The 17,613-nt window shown below is 40.5% G+C and overlaps 1 pseudogene; it reads right to left on the bottom strand.

Annotated features, from left to right (window-relative positions):
• Nucleotides 1–2,149: 2,149 nt before the first annotated feature.
• LOC147463803 (uncharacterized) lies at nt 2,150–2,938 on the bottom strand (annotated as a pseudogene).
• Between the last annotated feature and the right edge of the window lie 14,675 nt (nt 2,939–17,613).

Raw genomic sequence — 17,613 nt, 5'->3', positions numbered from 1 at the left:
CATAAAACAATAATGAGATAAACAACAATGATAGACAGGACCAAAAAAAAATGCATTTGGCTTTCTTAATTCATAAGAAATGGAGAATTGTTACAAAGCCAAAAACGGCGACAAGATTTAGGAAAAGAGCCAAAAATGGGGATAGGCTACAAAGCAAAAATATCGAGACTATGTTTGGAGTCTTTTTCTAGCTCTGGTTGTTGTAGCACCTTTTCTTCCAAATTCCATGTTACTATTTTCTCTAGTCTCTATGGCTAATTGGTCCTTTGATGTCTTTGTTTGCCCTTCTGCATCCTCTGTAGGCTTTTTGGCAGCTCCATCTGCAAGAGAGAAGAAACAATCAACAAGAATGAACCTTAAACAATATTATCTACCTTTAGGAAAAAAAAAACCAAAAATAATACCTATCATCTTTCTCTTTCTTTCCCTTTGCATCATTTGTATGGTCTGCAGGATGGAGGCAATGGTGTCTCTGGCTGACACTTCATTGTCCTTCATTGATGAACGAGCATTTTCTGCTTGATGTCCATTCTCAGGACTATACTTCTCTAACACACCTTCCTTCTCAACCGTAGTCTCTTGCTCAGCCTCTGCAGTCATGAAAAGTATTAAGGAATTAAGAATTTAATGTTTCAAGTTACATGTAGCTACAACATGACAGTGGAAGCTACCAGGCAAGCATTGATAGCTACCAGCACTATCCTGGTAGCTACCAATGCCATCCTGGTAGCTGACTGACTGAGAGCTACCAAGATGACATAGGGGCCACCAATGCTATCCTAGTAGTAATCAATCTAAAAGTGGTGGTTAACAAAATAAAATCCTGGTAACAACCTTTATCTAAAACATCTTCCTTCTCAGCATGTAGCAACACCTTGAATTTTGTTCTTCACAAAAAAAGAAATTAAGAATAAGTTTTCAAGTTACATGTAGGGTCAGCATGACAATAGAAGCTACCAGGAAAGCACTAATAAGCTACCAGTACTACCAAATGCTATCGTAGTAGCTACCTTGCCCCCTGCCATCATGGTAGCTACAAATGTTATCCTGGTAGCTACCTTGTCACTTGCAGGATTTCCTTGGTAGAATGGCAGCTCATAGCAGAATGGCAGCCACCAATGCAATCCTGGTAGCCACCTTGTCACTTGCAGGACTTCCTTGCAGAATGGAAGCTCATGGTAAAATGGCAGCCACCAATGCAATCCTGGTAGCCACCTTGTCACTTGCAGGACTTCCTTGGCAGAATGGAAGCTCATGGTAGAATGGCAGCTACCAATGCAATCCTGGTAGCCACCTTGTCAATTGCAAGACTTCCTTGGCAGAATGGTAGCTCATGGCAGAATGGTAGCTACCACTATGATACTGGTAGCTACCAGGGTTGACAGTGAGAACTTCCTTGTCACCAGCAGGAGTTCCATGGTAAAACAGTAGCTAATGGAAGAATGGTAGCTACCTTGCCACCAGCAAGACTTCCATGGGAGAATAGTAGCTCATGGAAGAATGGTAGCCACAGCCATACTGATAGCTAGCTGTACCAGGATTAGCATGACAGCTGCCACTATGAGAGTGGTAGCTACCAGTATTGTACTAGTAGCTACCAGTCTTGTATTAGTAGCTACAATTAGCAGGGTTCCCTTGATAACAGAAACACAAAAAATAGATAAATTTAAGCTCAATGCTACAAAATGCAGTAGGATGTATACCATGGTCCATGCTTAAGGGCCCTGATGAGGGTTTGGTGTCTGATTGCACTCCTTGGAAATTGGCATTCGTACTACCGAGGATCATCAAAGACCGCATGGTATGCGAAATCGGTTGCACGCATCCCATCTCCATGCATGTTTCATTGCTTGCAACAAGATGGCCAAAACAGTACATGTGAAAGGCATGATTGCAGGGCAGCAAAAACATGCCAAGTGCATCATCGTCGTACATCGTCAACCCACAAGCACTGCAAACTTTGTCCAAAGGCAAGGTGCCCATATCCACAGGTGGAACTTTCGGTGGAGGTGCAGACAATAAAACTGTACTTCTTTTCACCTGCATGGTCTTCACAAAATCCATCCGCGCCTGTGCACACTCCTCCACTTCCTGTGTAAAATCTCTCTCCTTTAGAGCACTATCCATAGCATCAAGTGGTGCCTTCTCCTCAACTACCACTTGCAATGTTTGGAGTGTTAGCGACAACCTGCCGCCGACAGTATTTTTAAGCTGCTCCACCTTCATTGCATCCACAACATCGATGCTACCTTCTGCCTTTAGTAATGCAGTCTTTGCATCTCTCAACTGGCCTCTGAGATTTTCCACTAGGAGGTTGGCACCTCATTTCGGTGCACATCAGCCTGAAGCAATTCCACCTTCTTAAAAGCTTCATTATACTCTGACAATGCAAAAGAATTCTTGCTTACAACCATGTTGTAAATAGTATCTGACTCTGTAAGAGACGGTGGACCAAATAAATTCTTTTTTTGCACATCATCCACTGTATCAATCGCAGTTTCCTAGGGTGCCTCCAAATGATCTGGAGTCCTCGTCATTCGCCGCGAACTGTTAGGGGCATAGGAGGAATGGAAAGTTGCCCATCGCTGCTTCTTTGCATGTAATTTTCCTGGATCCATATTTGTGACAATACTTTTTGAAAACAAGGCCCAATCAACTTGTCCCTTCAATTGCTCATATAGAAAGCCTCTAGCAAATCCTTTAGTCACCTCCATACCATAATTTCCAGGAGGTTCTTGATACACGGATGTGAACAATACATAAAACCTGTTCCAGAGCTCTGGCTTCACATCTCTACATTTTACTTGTTGCCCCTCTTCGGCACCTCCTTAAAGCATTTCAACCAATCTTTGTTGGTGAAATCTGCCTCAGTCAGCAATCGAGCATCCACTCAAGAGTTGGGGAGGTCGTATACTTCATGTGCTTGAGGCTTTGTCATGCAAAAAATTGTCTTCCTTTCAAATGGCACATATGGAGTGCACCAACGGCGTTTGCTCTGTAAAATACAGGGAAAAACATAAGACCATAGTTGTTTCCATACGACAAACGCATACGGGTATGGCAGTATGATTGGAGTATGGTTCAACACTTAAGCTTGAAACATACACGGCCATAAATTTACTGAAAACTTAGATAACTTATGCATGGTGAGCATTTATAATATCACAATTTTACTGAAGTTTTCACATTAAACATCAATTGTTGCATTGAGCAGGAGCAGAAGCAGGCTAGGCATGTGCATGAATAGGTGGTACAACTACCTGTGTCCCAGCCAGATAGCTACCATGTAACTACCACCTTGGTATTTCTTTGCTAAATGAACTTTTTGATCGGTAACTGGCCAACATAATGCTACCAACTTGTTATAATTTTTGCAGAATGCTAAATGCTACAATCTTGATGATCTCTGATGCACTTTCCCTATATTTAATGAGTGTTGCAGGTGGTAGCTACCACACTGATAGAGTATCACTGATTCATGCTTCTTCATAGCACTATGATTTGCAATCCATACGAGTACGGTCCCAACTATGCACAAGACATGAATGCATGTGCAGCCAGCCAATTGAAGTTCAGTCAAAAATGCAATGTGCACAAATATATCTTCTTGAATGCATGCATGCATCTACACAGGTTTTCAATGCAAGCTTGAATGCATGCATGCATGCCTCTACACGGGTTTTCAATGCAAGCTTTAATGCATGCACATTAGCTTATGGAGCTTGAATGCATATACAAACATCTAGCCTCTAACTTAGGTTTGCTTCAAAGCAAGATTAAGAGAGCTTACATGGACCTTGAAAACAAGTTACAACAATAAATTGTGCAGAGACAGCCAGCAACACTAAGATGCAGTAGTACCTCAGTGTTGGGGGTTACAACATCTGCCATTTTTGAATGTTTCTTTGCTATAGGAGTGAAGGGCTTTGGTGAAGGAGTCAAGACCTTCTTCTTCCTCTTTCCAGCAGGGGAGTCCGAGGGTGGATCAAGCGAGGGAGATGAATGACGGGCCCTCTTCCGCCTCCCAGTAATTGTGGCTGATTTTACTTCAGCTGCAGGAGCTGCTTGGCCACCTGAGTTGCCCCCCCTCTGCAACCATCGGCGAGCAGGAGGCGTCATGATTGTGGAGTAAGGTGGCCCCCCCGCACTACTTTCACACACACATTTGAAACTGAAAAGATAATTTTTAAAGTTTTTAAATCCAGCTCGCTGCTCAAGCCTTTTGATGAACAATTTTCAAACAAAACCTTATAAAAGATTCTCAATGTTTACTCACCTAGCTACCAACCAGCCCACCCCCTTGCTACCACCCCCAAAAATGGGTAGCTAGTGTACCACCTATTCATGCGTCCACCCTATACCATAACTTCAAAATCGCAAATGACTAAGTAGAAGCACCAAACCCTATGTGGGATCGATCGGTCCACCCATCCACATCCGCTCCTACTATGGGCAGAGAGAATTTCACTTTGTCAAGAGTGAGACAGAACACCTTCAACTTTGTCAAGAGTGATCCAGATTACCTTCGACTTACCTAAGCTAGACATAAATCAAGGCCGCTTTGCCTCCTTTTGTTTGCAGAGCAACTTCGACAACTAAAAAACAGATTAACACAAGCTTCAAGCATTTAGAGGCATCAATTTTTCAAAGTCTCATTTTTTCAAAGGCTTTTGGGATTTCAAAGCAAAGTATTATCTTCTTCAAATCTGGAGTATCACTCATCACAATGTATGAATGTATATATGCATTTGCGTTTACGCCCATCTTTGTGAGAGGATTAGACATTGTTGTCTATAAGACAGTAAGACCTTCCTCAAGGGCCATCCACATGTACAACAAAGATATGCATGGAAAAAAACAACAAACATCAATAGCATTATCAACAACAACCAACATGGTGACTACAACAATATTTGCACCACTTGCTTGGGAAAAAGATCCTCCAACTACTAAACTAACCCATGTGAATATGTGTGAAGTGCTCAGTTTGTGTGTCTCCATACCCTCTTGTGTGTGTTAGGGGAAGTTTGTGTATCCAGCCTTATGTTCAAGAGATTTTTGCACTTCACCCTTGTGTGTAGGATAGGCTTGTAAATTAACAGTTTGTTCTGGAATGCTTGTGAATTGTTGGGTCTCATGGCAGAGTGTATGTATGACTTTTGATTTTTTTTTGGGTTTGATTAATACAATATAGCCTACAATATGTGAGCATTGCTTTTTTCTTTTTTGCCATACAATTTTGAGTGGAGAGAAATTATATTACCTCAAAAAGAATATAATATGCCTTGAGGGGGCAACGATTCCATACATCCATGCCAGGAAACAAAACTAGGGGTGCTATGAAGAACCTATCATGTGGTCAAGGCAACTCATGCATGATGCCACTCTTTAGCATTAATTGTTGACCCTCTCTTGTTACCAATAGCATGAATGAGCTTAATGCTCAGATGCACAATGTCATCATATTGAGCCACAACCAGTTTTGCCTCCAAGACCCGAAGGTTCCTAGCCTTCCATACTTGATCAAGGTAACAAAATCTGACAATTTGGGTGCACACTATAATGGCATGGCTTTGAAAACTACACCCTCCCAGTAAGATGTCATTTGTAAAGAACATAATCTTCCAGGTTATTCGTACCCATTTTCAAACTTTAGCGATCGGTCCCCGCGAGGCAGGGCATTTGCTAAATAGATATAGTTGGTCCTCAGAGGTCATTTTGTAGCCCGAGCAAGTGTCGATGTCGATCCTCTAGCACGAACCTTATTCCTAGTAGGCATAGCTCAACACCTTCATGCATTTTAGCAATTTGATCTCCCAAATGGCATTAACACTCTCTTTCCAATGTTCTCTCTCTCTCTCTCTCTCTCTCTCTCTCTCTCTCTCTCTCTCTCTCTCTCTCTCTCTCTCTCTCTCTCTCTCTCTCATACACACACACACACACATCGTAAGAAGTAGAATGGAAAGTGACAAAAGATGAGGTTGTTCAAGGTCCTAGTACAATGCTCATAAGCGAACCTTCCTAGAAAATCTTCTTGTGATTGTGTGGAGGTGCCCTTGCATGAGAAGGCAACCTAAAAACCAAATGTGGGCACAAAGAAACCAACATCCTATCAAACATGGCCGATGGTCAGCATTGCCTTTAAAAAATACTATACCAATACCCCTAGTAAGAGCCTTCACCCCAGAAGGAGCCCAGAGAACCTTCCGTAAAAAGAAATCATCCTATGCGGCCATTGCGGGCACCAAATGTTATTCACGATGACTCCCACCTTTTTCTGGGGAGCGAGAAAGGTCTCTTCTAATCATGCTTTGTAGGTCCTATGGTGAATTGTGATGCTGTTGTCTACGTTTCCAAAATTTGAAACTCGAAAGCTTTCTACTTTTAATCTTCGGTTGCCGTGTACATATACCTAAATCATTTTGAATGCTAAGAAACTTCATGAGACATCTACTAAGAAGAAAAATCTCGATGGAATGATTTTAATTGCACCAAAGATAGTGTTTGTTAGCTTGAAGCCATGGATTACTTCCTCACGTGGTGCCGGAATGCACAATGTTTGACCTTTGAGTCGAGTTGGGGGTTATCATGGAGCTCTCTTACCTTGAAAGTCAATACCATGGAGTGCTTAAAGATGCAGGGCTTTCGGTTGGTTCATCCACATGGTGACAAGTGTCCCTCGAGGTGGAGAGCCTGACGTCTACGTCTAGGTGTGTTCAGCTTCTTCCATGACCCGGCTCTCCTCGTGTTTGGGGGCATTTGGCTGCCATGCAAGGTTGGTACTCCTCTGTGGTCGGCTCGTGGCAAGAGATTTTCTCTTGGTGGAATCGATCGTGGGAGATATGGTTCTTTTGATACCGCAAGTCTCGGTGCTAAAGCCTATCCTCCGGTTTGGATATGGCCCTTGTTCGATGGATCTTGATGGGACTGCCTCCCTTTCTCAACCAGGGTTCGTCACACTTGCTGGACGGTTTTGGCTCGGTTGGTTTTGACTGTTGGTCTGCTTTTCCTTATGGATGTGATGTGGGCACATAGGGACAGGATTACAGCTTCCCCTATGTGGTGGCACCCCCTCACAAGTCGGTTTTCCTTCACGGCTATATGTTTTTTGTTTCTTGTATTGGGTGGCTCCTTGTAAACCCAGACTTTTCTTGTATCGGGTGGCTCCCTGTAAAGCCAAATTTTTCTGATGCCATGGCTCGCTATGAGCAGGGTTGAAGCTTGTAATATTTTGGTTTGTTAATATAATACTCACAGTCTATGAGTTCTCGAAAAAAATGATCACATCAAGATGACCTCTGTCTCTGTTTCCTCAGGAAACAACTGCCTACTTTTATGTACTTGCTCTACATACTTTCCTCAGATTCTCCAAGTTGCTTGGTTTTCTATGTCATGCATTCCTACAGTATCCTGAGATTTGAAGGGATCATACCCATCACCGTAGTGGTCCATTAGCGAGTCGTTCCATCTAGCCAGTCCACCCAAGTGGGTGTGTGCCCTATGTGCGCTTCCTCACATTAGAAAAAATATTGCCCTGGTTCATGCTCCATTGGTCGTGAGAGCTACCAGCAGCTGTCATCTTGCTCTCGCAACACATCACCCTCTTTGTTGGCCACATTTTTGCTGTTTGTCAACATCCTTGATAACCCCTTGAATTTCCCTTTCCTTTTTCACCTCAATGCTTTCCTCCAAAATCGTACCCTCCAAAAAAATTTCGTACCCTACATACTGCCAACTATCATTTCTTAGGCATAGTTTGAAACTTATCCTTAACTAATAACTGATCTTGTGAAAAAGTCTCTGATTAATCAAGTTCAGTTGTTTGTAAACATAGCTCCAATTGGATATTATTCTCCCACTTTCCACACCACATTCACCCATTCCTCTTGTTTTCTAATTACCACCACATTGTTTCACATGTACAATTTGTGTGCGCTCAAAAGTTGAATAGGAGGAGTTGAGTGCAGTTGGATAGTGCAGGTATGCCTACTCGTTGGTTGTAGAATGAGTGCACACTGGTGTACAGTAGTTGTTGAGGCAATGAGCGGGGTATGGAGAATTGTAAAACTCCATGTGAATTAAAAAATACCCCCCCCCCCCCCCCCCCCCCCCAAAACCTTTCTTCTTTCTTTCTCATTTCTACTCAACTCTCCTCGTCATATAGATCTTTAAGGTCTCTTTGAATAGTTTCCTACAACATTAAAATTTTCTTCTTCTTCTTCTTCTTCTTCTTCTTCTTCTTCTTCTTCAATAAGTGCATTTGTTACAGGTTGATCCACACTCAAAATTTCTCCAAGTTCTTGGATGTGGTCTAAGCAATTGGACAAATCCGTAAATGCACTTAGTAAGGCCCATAAAGCCTTTTGCGGTGCAAAAAGAATATTTATTATTTCAATTGAGGAATCCCCGTCCCCCCCTCTAAGCATCAAGATTCAAGCAAGGTGTAGGCAGCTTCAGAGGGAGCTCTCCATTCGTGGCACCAATTGTTACATGATATTGGCTTTGTTGAGGTAGCTATGGATAGTGCAATAGCTAGAATTAATTAGCTTCCTCAACACCATTCAATTCCTCAAGGAAAATGTGGGTCTGTTTGTCTTGGGACTGTAAAGCCAAAGGCATATATATGCTATCTGATGGCCATCTGATGAGGGATTGCACTAGGGGACGATGAGAAATTATATATTGGCTACAATAGATCCATTTCTTCCTAACTACAATATGGGTGATGTACTTGCAATTGATTATGGTTACGAGCAAGCCAGACCAATTTCTTAGATGTTCTATGATGGGCCATCTCAAGGGATTGCCTTAGAGGATGACAATAGAGAGACAAACCAGTCGTAGGAGGGCCTAATAGCCAGAGTGAGTAGTAGAGGTAGAGGTAGATAGAAGGAAGCAGATAGGGTCATCCATTAATTCATGTGCACATTCATGACATAAACCCATGTTCTCTCTTAATTATATGCTCAGATTTGTGTTTGCTCGGAAAAATTTTCTTGGGATACGATAAGACTCAGACCAAATGGGTGTGGATGCCAAAGAATTAGCCAAAAGCAAAGACACCAATCAAGATGACTTATGAATGGATGCCAAAGCTTCACAAGCTCCCACTTCTACCAATAGAGCAACAACCGATCCCTCAAAAGATTGATTAACAAACAGACAAACATGGTTGTTCATGAAAGACTATCAAAGAACATGCTCAATTACTTTAAGATCTTCTTTTTAAGATAACTAACAAGTTCAAAGCCTCGACATTAGAAACCCCCTCAAGACCCTCCTCTTGCACAACATGGAGTTTACAATGCATTGACATTACAATCATGGTAGGGCCAATCATGGCTATGCATAGTCGCAACTTTTCAACCCATGCACAACACTACCTAGGCTACACATTGCCGTCCCCTAGAGGAGTCCACCTAGGAGGGGGGAGACGTTCTGAATGTGAACCCAAAAATATAAAAATTGCTATTAAAAAAAGGGAATGTTTGAAATGTTTGTATGTTAACGTCTGATATTTTCCACAAAATGCACTAAAAATGTCTTTCAAAGTACAGGGAACAGGGAAATTGTAATATGATAACCCCTATGCATGTACATAGTGTAAATATCATGAAAAAAGTCACAAAAATTATAAATTTTACTCTTTTTGTGTTTTCTGATTAAAAAATGAAGCAATCTGCAAACATATGGCCAAGTACGATATTTTTTTATGTGGATTTTAATTTTTAGATTGGATTTTGAATTTTCTTTTGAGTTTTCTAATAAAAAGGATTAAAATTAAGAAATATATACAAAAACCAGGCTCAAATTGATGAACAAAATATAAGATGCATATCAAAAAGCTATGATGAACCATCATGTCAAATTTGGTTGAATTCTGAGGACGATGACGGGAAACGTAAATTAGGCCCACGGTGCCCGATTCCACAAAATCTTTAGGAGTGGGGTAATTAGAGTCCAAATAGAGGAATTTTTGAAAGGAAAGTCAATTGTACAATTTATAGGGACTAAACCGGGGGTATGAGAGAAAGTGAATAGGGAAGCCTAGGTATGTATACTCTAAGTACGCCAAATAGAGCCTCATTCTCACTAGTGACCCTTGGAGAAGAGCTCTTCTATAGTGACCTTCTCTAAGCCTAGGTATGTATGCTCTAAGTAAGACATATAGAGCCTCATTCTCACTAATGACCTTTGGAGAAGATCTCTTCACTAGTGGCCTTCTCTAAGCCTAGGTATGTATACTCTAAGTAGTCCAAGTAGAGCCTCATTCTCACTAGTGAGTTGTGGAGAAGAGCTCTTGGAACCTTATTTTGATACACACATTCGAGCTTTTAGCGACTTCCACAGTGCACAGTCTTGTACAAGAAATCAAGGATGAGTTTCTAAATTACTAATAAGCTTGTTTATATGCGGGTCGGTAGAATGGGTAGCTTTAAAAAAACCTAGGTTAGCATAACCTTCCTAAGAAAGACAAACACAAAAATGACCATAGCAATCAACTTGGCGTACCAAAGTTGACCAAACTTGAAGGGGGGGCATAACATAGACCTATAGAACATTCCCACAAGCTTAGATGACCATTTGATGGGGATCCAAGGGGGTCTATAGATAATAAGCTCTATTTTTTTCAAAATCAAGTTCCAACGTCACAAGAAGCTTCCATATAGAGACTATAGACAATGTACCTCAAAGGAATTGAGGGAGAAAATCATTTGATGCCTATGGCACAAACCATCATTTTTTACATACGACCACAAATTTACTCCAAATGGATCCAAAATTGGCAAAGCAGGACCCTACAATTTATGTGACATGCTCGTAAGCTTGGAAGTGGAGAAAATGGCCACCAGTAAAAGTAGGAAGAAAAATTACCAAAGTCAGAGAACCAAGTAAGGAAAACATCTTGAGGGAACCAAAACAAGTTCAAAAAGGGGTTAAGGGTTACTTACTAGGCCTATAGAACAAGTGTGATTCATGAAAAGACAATTTTGTCAAGTATTTGCAAGTTAAGATAATAAGCGTTCTTATTATCTCAACATCCCAAAATGACACATTGTTGCATATTTTCATCATAGGTACCTTATACGTGTTGTATCTAGTCCCTACATCCAAAAAAGTGCAAAAATGTTCTTCCATTTTTTTAAATTTATCATAATGGGACACTTCACCAACCCAAATTTCTTCAAAATCACATTCAAGGTCTTGATACGTCATGGTCAAACACCCTATCAAGTCAAAGTTCCAAAAAGTTACAAAAGACTAAACCTAGATAATACGCGTGCCAAATTGAGCCTTTTTTTTTCACTTTTTGTAACCACCAACTTTGACATGCTATTAGAAACCCACACCTCATTTTTGGAAGAATTTGGACACCTCAAGTATTTCCACCAATAGTTAGCCATTTCTAGAAGCCTCTCATGCAAAAAATGGCCCTAACTTGGCATTTATCCATCCACAATTTCCAAGAAGCCAAATCTTGCCTATTTTCAATGCCTATAACCCATGCACCCATCCAAAATCCACTTTCTATGCAAGAATCATGTCGTAGATAATAATCGTGCTTATTATCTTACATGTAATTTTTTTTTTGTCAAAATTGGTTTTACATGAGTGCATTATTCTTTTATGGCTTTTAGAAGCAATTTTTTGGCTTTGAACTTGAATTTGGTAAATCCTAGGTCAAATGGTGCTTCAAAATATTTTCCACTCTAAAATATACCCAACTTGCCAAATCTTGTGTGTTGGCTCTAGGCTCTATGCAAAGCTTGCCAGCTGCAAAAAAGAAGAAGAGCACAAAGCAGAAACTGCAAGAGATTCCCCCGTACTAATTGTTGGAAGAGTCTATCAGACTATCAAAGAAAAGCTATGCTAGAGAAGCCAAGCTGGACAAACACCGTGAAGCAATCTTCCATGGAAGATTCCAAAATGCAAACAGCCAGGCAATAGAGCTCCATCTACTCCCCAAAGAAATCTATGACGTAGCTCAAGCTCCAAAGGTCCAAGAATCTCATAGAAGGTTGGACTTGCTACCTTTTTATGAGATTGAACCCTGTGGTGTGGACTTACAATAAGTCTTATGATCTCCTCTTCTCAATTCAAGAAGATGAAAGAGTAAAAATCATTGACTCTATTGGCCAAGCTATAGAAGTAAACATAACTAAAGATATAGTAGTAGGGGCACTCAAGTTACCAATAGAGGGTGAGTCTATGCAATCAAAGAAAAAAAAAAGAGTAGGAATGCCACAACCACCTTCACAGACATGATCCACAAGCTGGCATAGGATCCCACCATACTCTTCCATCAACACTTCCATATCTTTGCTAAGCAACCACCAAGGTATACATGTCCAAACCATGCTGTAGCATTAGCATTTACCACCACTTTGAAGACTAGGCTACCTATGCCTATTGATCGTGCATACTGTGCTCAACACACTAAAGAGCACAAAGAAGATCAATGGAATTTATTATCTAGGATCTCTTGAGGTCTTAATGAGAATATCTTACCATGAAGTTGGAATGGCTGATAACCTACCACCTACACTAGATGAGAACTACCTACCACGTAGTTGGCATGTTCGACATCCTACCACCTACACTAGATCAAAATGCATGGTTAATAGCAATAGTAAAAAATGAATAAAAGAGGAAGAAGAACTAGAATCTATAGCATATTCTACCAGAAGATAAAAGAGAAAGTTAATGAAACCCTCTGAAGACAAAGATGAAGAGATTGGCAAAGGCCCCATGGAAGAGTAGAAAATTGAAGATCATTCATCAGCACAGAGTGCTCTAGATTCATGGACATAGAAGAAGAGGAAAAGAAGGCTACAAGAGGCAAGTAGAAGATTGGTGAAAGGAGTACTAAATGCCTTAAAGTGCCACCACCAATTATCATAGAAGAACCTACCCAGAGAGCTGCAAGAAAAAGATTTTGAAAGGGAAAGAGACTTGCAAGGAGATTTCAAAGAAATCTGGCAGCCCAACCTCCAAAAGCTCCGATTCAAAAATCCCATGTATCAACAAGGCAAGGATCCCCTCATAGATTTAGAATTTATCTATGGCCAAGAATAAAGAGAAAGGACGAAAGGGTAAGCGAAAAAAGAGGATACCATAGTCAACACAGAAGCAAAAATCATTTCTATAATTGTGCCAATCCCTTCAACCACATTAAAACCGCTACTTCCAATCCAAGAAGAGTCTCAAAAGGACCGCACCCAAGAGGAATCAACTCAAGGGCTTCCTACCACTGAACCAAAAGTGCAAGAGAGTGCACAAGACAAAGATCATACTGAAGAAGAGTAAGCTAAAGAGGACATAAAAGTAGATATGGGAAACACTGCTCTTGAGCAAACTCAAGAAGAGGCAAAGATGGACCAGCAAAAAGATTCAAAAGAAGAGTCCAAGGAAGATAATAAAAAGAAATAAAAGGTAGAGACTGGTTAGGCTAGCATCTCTCAAATGGTCAAGATGAAAGATATAGAGGATTATACCCAATTTGCACATCACATCCAAAGAAATGATGAAGCAAGAGGTGTATGCCTGCCAAAATAAGATCCAAGAATAGAAGGTAATTTCCACCTATTGGAGACTCAAATTGAAGTGGTAGATGCTTTTTTAGATGAGTTTAATAATCTCCATGATTAGTCACAAGCGGAGATACAAAAGATATAAGCTGCCAATTGCCAACAACTTGAAGAAATGACCAATATGGCTATGATGTTGGAGAAACTTTCCTTTAGATAAGTACCAAAAAAACAAGATCCAAGTGTTCAACATGATGGTCCTAGATACAAATACACATTCTCAATGGTGGCTACATATGTAGTTGGATGTCGCCAACATCCAAGTAACTCAAGCCGAAGCTTGGCTAAGGACAACAAGTTGCTTTTAGATAAGCTAAGGACTAATCCAATAGTCCTCACACTCCAAGTCTTAGACCTACTTTACCAAGCTATGGAGAAAAGAAGCAAGGATCTCAAGATAGAGCTAAAGCTTGAGCAAATACAAAGAAAAGAGATGTCTCTAAGCTTTATGCATAAGGAGGAGGAGTACCAAAAGAAAATAGTCAAGCTCCAAGAAGATTTACAAGTAGCCCCGATGCAACTTAAAGGAAACCAGACTCTAATAGAAGAGGAAACATATGGGTGAATCACCAAATATATAGAAGCATTACAATTTTTGTAGTGCATGGAAGAAATAGAGGGCACAACTTCTCTCCTTGAGATAGCACCGTTGGAGTTAGAAGAAGACATAGGGCATATAGATAACTTTATAGCTAAGGCTAAAAAAACACTAGAAGCTAACATTGAATAGGAAATCAATGAGATCTAGTAGGAAGCCATGGCCTAGAGGAGTGTGTTCTACACTCTGCTAATGTTGCTCAGCTTACCTCCCAACAAATTAGTGACACATGGCACCATCAATCTCTATCGTACCCATTGGTGATGAACAAGGTTCTAAAGGAAAAATAAAGAATGCTTAAAGACCAAGCAGTAGATGGGGTAAAGCCGCATCCAGCTTGGAGAAAATATTGGCTTAAAAGGCATCCTTGATATGTTATTTTGTACACGCAAGCTCCATAAGAAATCCAAAGAGATCCACATCTGTCCAGTGCCAAGAGTGAGGAGTTGGGGGAGCTATCAACTCATTCTCAAGAAACATCCTACCTTGCTAAACTACCTTAGGCTCTCTCCACCTTGCAGTATGTTTATTAAAAAGGCCAAGATGATTCTCAGCTGCATGGAGACATTCCATCAAGCTGAGCAGACGAATTCCACCACCAAATGAAGTGTGTATGGAATTTATGCAAGGGTCATATTTTTACCATCATACTATATGCAAAACATTAAAGAGCCTTCTACACTGGGTCCTTCACATTCAAAAATTTTGGCCCAAGCAAGATTTGTCGGCTATTCGGCCATGGAGGTCAAGACACCTAATGACCTTTGATTTCTCATTGAAGGAGACAAAATCTTGAGGATCAAGTACAAAGAAGCTCTTGAAGCCCTCCAAAAGTAGCATAAAGTGTGCATGTCAAAGCACTACCTTACAATGTCCTAGCTATGTCATGAACGACCCAAAATAGGAGGGGGGAATGTTAGCAGCAGGCTAACAAAGTGGCCTTATTTAGAGCGTGATATTTGTAACTTCCTTCATTTTTTATATAAAAACCTATCCTGTCCAAATTTTTAATTTTGGTTATTTTCATGAGATAATAAAGTCACTAGTCAAGGCTAAGGAGGATTTCCAATCAACGAGCATAGAAAACCAAGTGAAGCCAAATTCTAAGCCAATATGAGCAACACCATTGGCAAATTAATGCAAGATTAAGATATATTGAAGCGAATAATCAAATCATGCTGGCTTTGACCACCCAACACCTAGACCCAAAAGGGTCATACATCTAAAATTGCCACAAAGCAGCAGAGGCTTCAAAATCTCAAACCTCCTTACATGTTGAGGCTCTAAAAAAAATCCCCAAGTCATAGAAGTACATCAAAAATTTGAAAAAGGCTAGAACTAACAAACCTCTAGCAAGTCCTATGAGGCCACTGCAGTACCTACCAAGGGGACATTTTCCCCTTGGTACTAAACCGAAGCAAGTGCAAGTTGTCCAAGCATGCACCCTTTTCTTGAAGTTAACTCTTGTAATGCTTGAAATAAAATCTAATTCTTTTCAAGATTTCCCTCTTACACCCTTAGCTGCACAATTTACACTTTCAAGTACCGTATACATGCCAATCAATGCAAGGAATTGTGATTATGGTTGATGTTGAAGCTTCGGATAGCCCTAGATATTTTAGCTTTCCTTGCTTCACAAGCTTCTTTGTTTCCCCTACCCATAGAGTAGAGCACATAAAGCTTCAATACAAGGAGACTCTGTAAAAAGTCATGCAAAAAAACTTGTGATTGAAAAATACGCATATGGCTGCATTTTGCATATGCTAGCATGATTTGAATGTTTTCATTTTTTTTAAAGTTATATTCTCAATGTATGCATCTCAATGTATGAAAAATACGCATATGGCTGCATTTTGCATATGCTAGCATGATTTGAATGTTTTCATTTTTTTTAAAGTTATATTCTCAATGTATGCATCTCATTAAAAACTTGGCAGGTTATCAAATAACATCCAGGTACTAATTTGAGGAAAGTTGCACTGAATCTCCACAAAAGCCTTCAAGCAAAGTGAAAAGTGTAGTAACAGAGACCTATTTTGGGCCTATTGGACCTTTGAATAGTAGCTTTCCTCTATCCACTTCACCAATTTCCTCTCGGGATTGATAATTCTTTTGTCCTTGGGAGTGGTAATGTATCCATGACCCTCGAGTTTTGAGCTCTTTGCTTGAACTCAGAAAATAATTTTTACACTCCATTAGCCTCTAGGTAGCCCATTGCCTCACCTCTGAATATCAGCAGGCCTCAAGAGCTCCAATCGTGCATGAACTATGCATAGAGATGTTAGCACATCAGCAATTGTTCATGCAAGTCCATTCTCCTATCCATGGCCTCAACAAGGAATATTGGAGGCCACATAACGAAATGGTTGATGGCAGTCTTTTGAGGTTAAAAGATGAAGTCTGTGTCTCTATAGCAGCAATGTCAATGTGAGAGGTTAATGTGCCATGCGCTTGTAGAACTTCTTTGATAGAACTTCTCGGTCCTCTCTGTGACCAAGTTGGGCTTTGCATCTCCAAAGGTTTCCTTCAGTAGAGTCTTCAATTCATGCAAGTGTTTTTTGTAAGATTTGCATCTAAGAGACCTCTTCAAAGCTTCATCTGCATCGTCCTCATCATCCTCCTTGTCTTTCGCTTCTACATCAGAAAATAGGTTGTCTTTAGAGGCCTCGATGACATTGCCTTGGAGTGTCTTCAAGCAAGCAAGAAGACTCGCTGCTCAGGTTCAAGGGAATCTCCCTGCATACATAGGAGTGCAACATATTCCAGAGCATTCCATGTTGTTAAATACCCCCCCCCCCCCCCCCCCCCCCCCCCCCCCCCCCGCCCCTGTTGAAACCTGTCGAAACCAGTGCACGGACTGGTTCCAGCATGTTTTCGGTTTTTGTTTTTTTATAAAATCAACACCACATATGGCCACTTTGGTGAAACCAATCCATTGCTCAAAAAAAACTTTTAACTGGGCAAACCTACATAGTACGTGTAAATTGAATAAATTTGAAAGTTTTTGCACAAAAATTTGTAGGTTTCCTCACCTTAATATTGAAATTTGAGAGGTGAATCTCAAAAATTATAGGTGAAATTATACTAAACCTAGGTTTTCTTTGAGCACTGGTTCCTAGCCTAAACCAATCCACACCGGTGCCGACCGATTCTAGCACATGGCAGCACAGCCGCCGCTGGTGAGACGGATTTGGGTGTGCTATGGCAAATTTATTATTTTTCTTTTTTATCACCTTTGTATCAAAAAAAAGCTCCAGAGCATGTTAGAGAAGCCAAAAAACTATCAGAAAAGGTTTGCATCCTAAAGGGAAAAAACTTTAGAGTTGCGTTCTTCTTTTTTTGGCTAAAAATAAGAAAAATAATTTGGTGTGTTTTTTCTCTACAAGTTTTTTCACTGGTTGGTACATAAAGTATTCTTTTCTATGA

This window comes from Adiantum capillus-veneris, chromosome 2, assembly GCF_014529385.1.
Source record: "Adiantum capillus-veneris isolate H3 chromosome 2, ASM1452938v2, whole genome shotgun sequence".
In the NCBI taxonomy this organism is placed as follows: domain Eukaryota; kingdom Viridiplantae; phylum Streptophyta; class Polypodiopsida; order Polypodiales; family Pteridaceae; genus Adiantum; species Adiantum capillus-veneris.
Note: the sequence above shows the minus strand (reverse complement) of the source record. Positions and strands in the feature narration are given on the sequence as shown.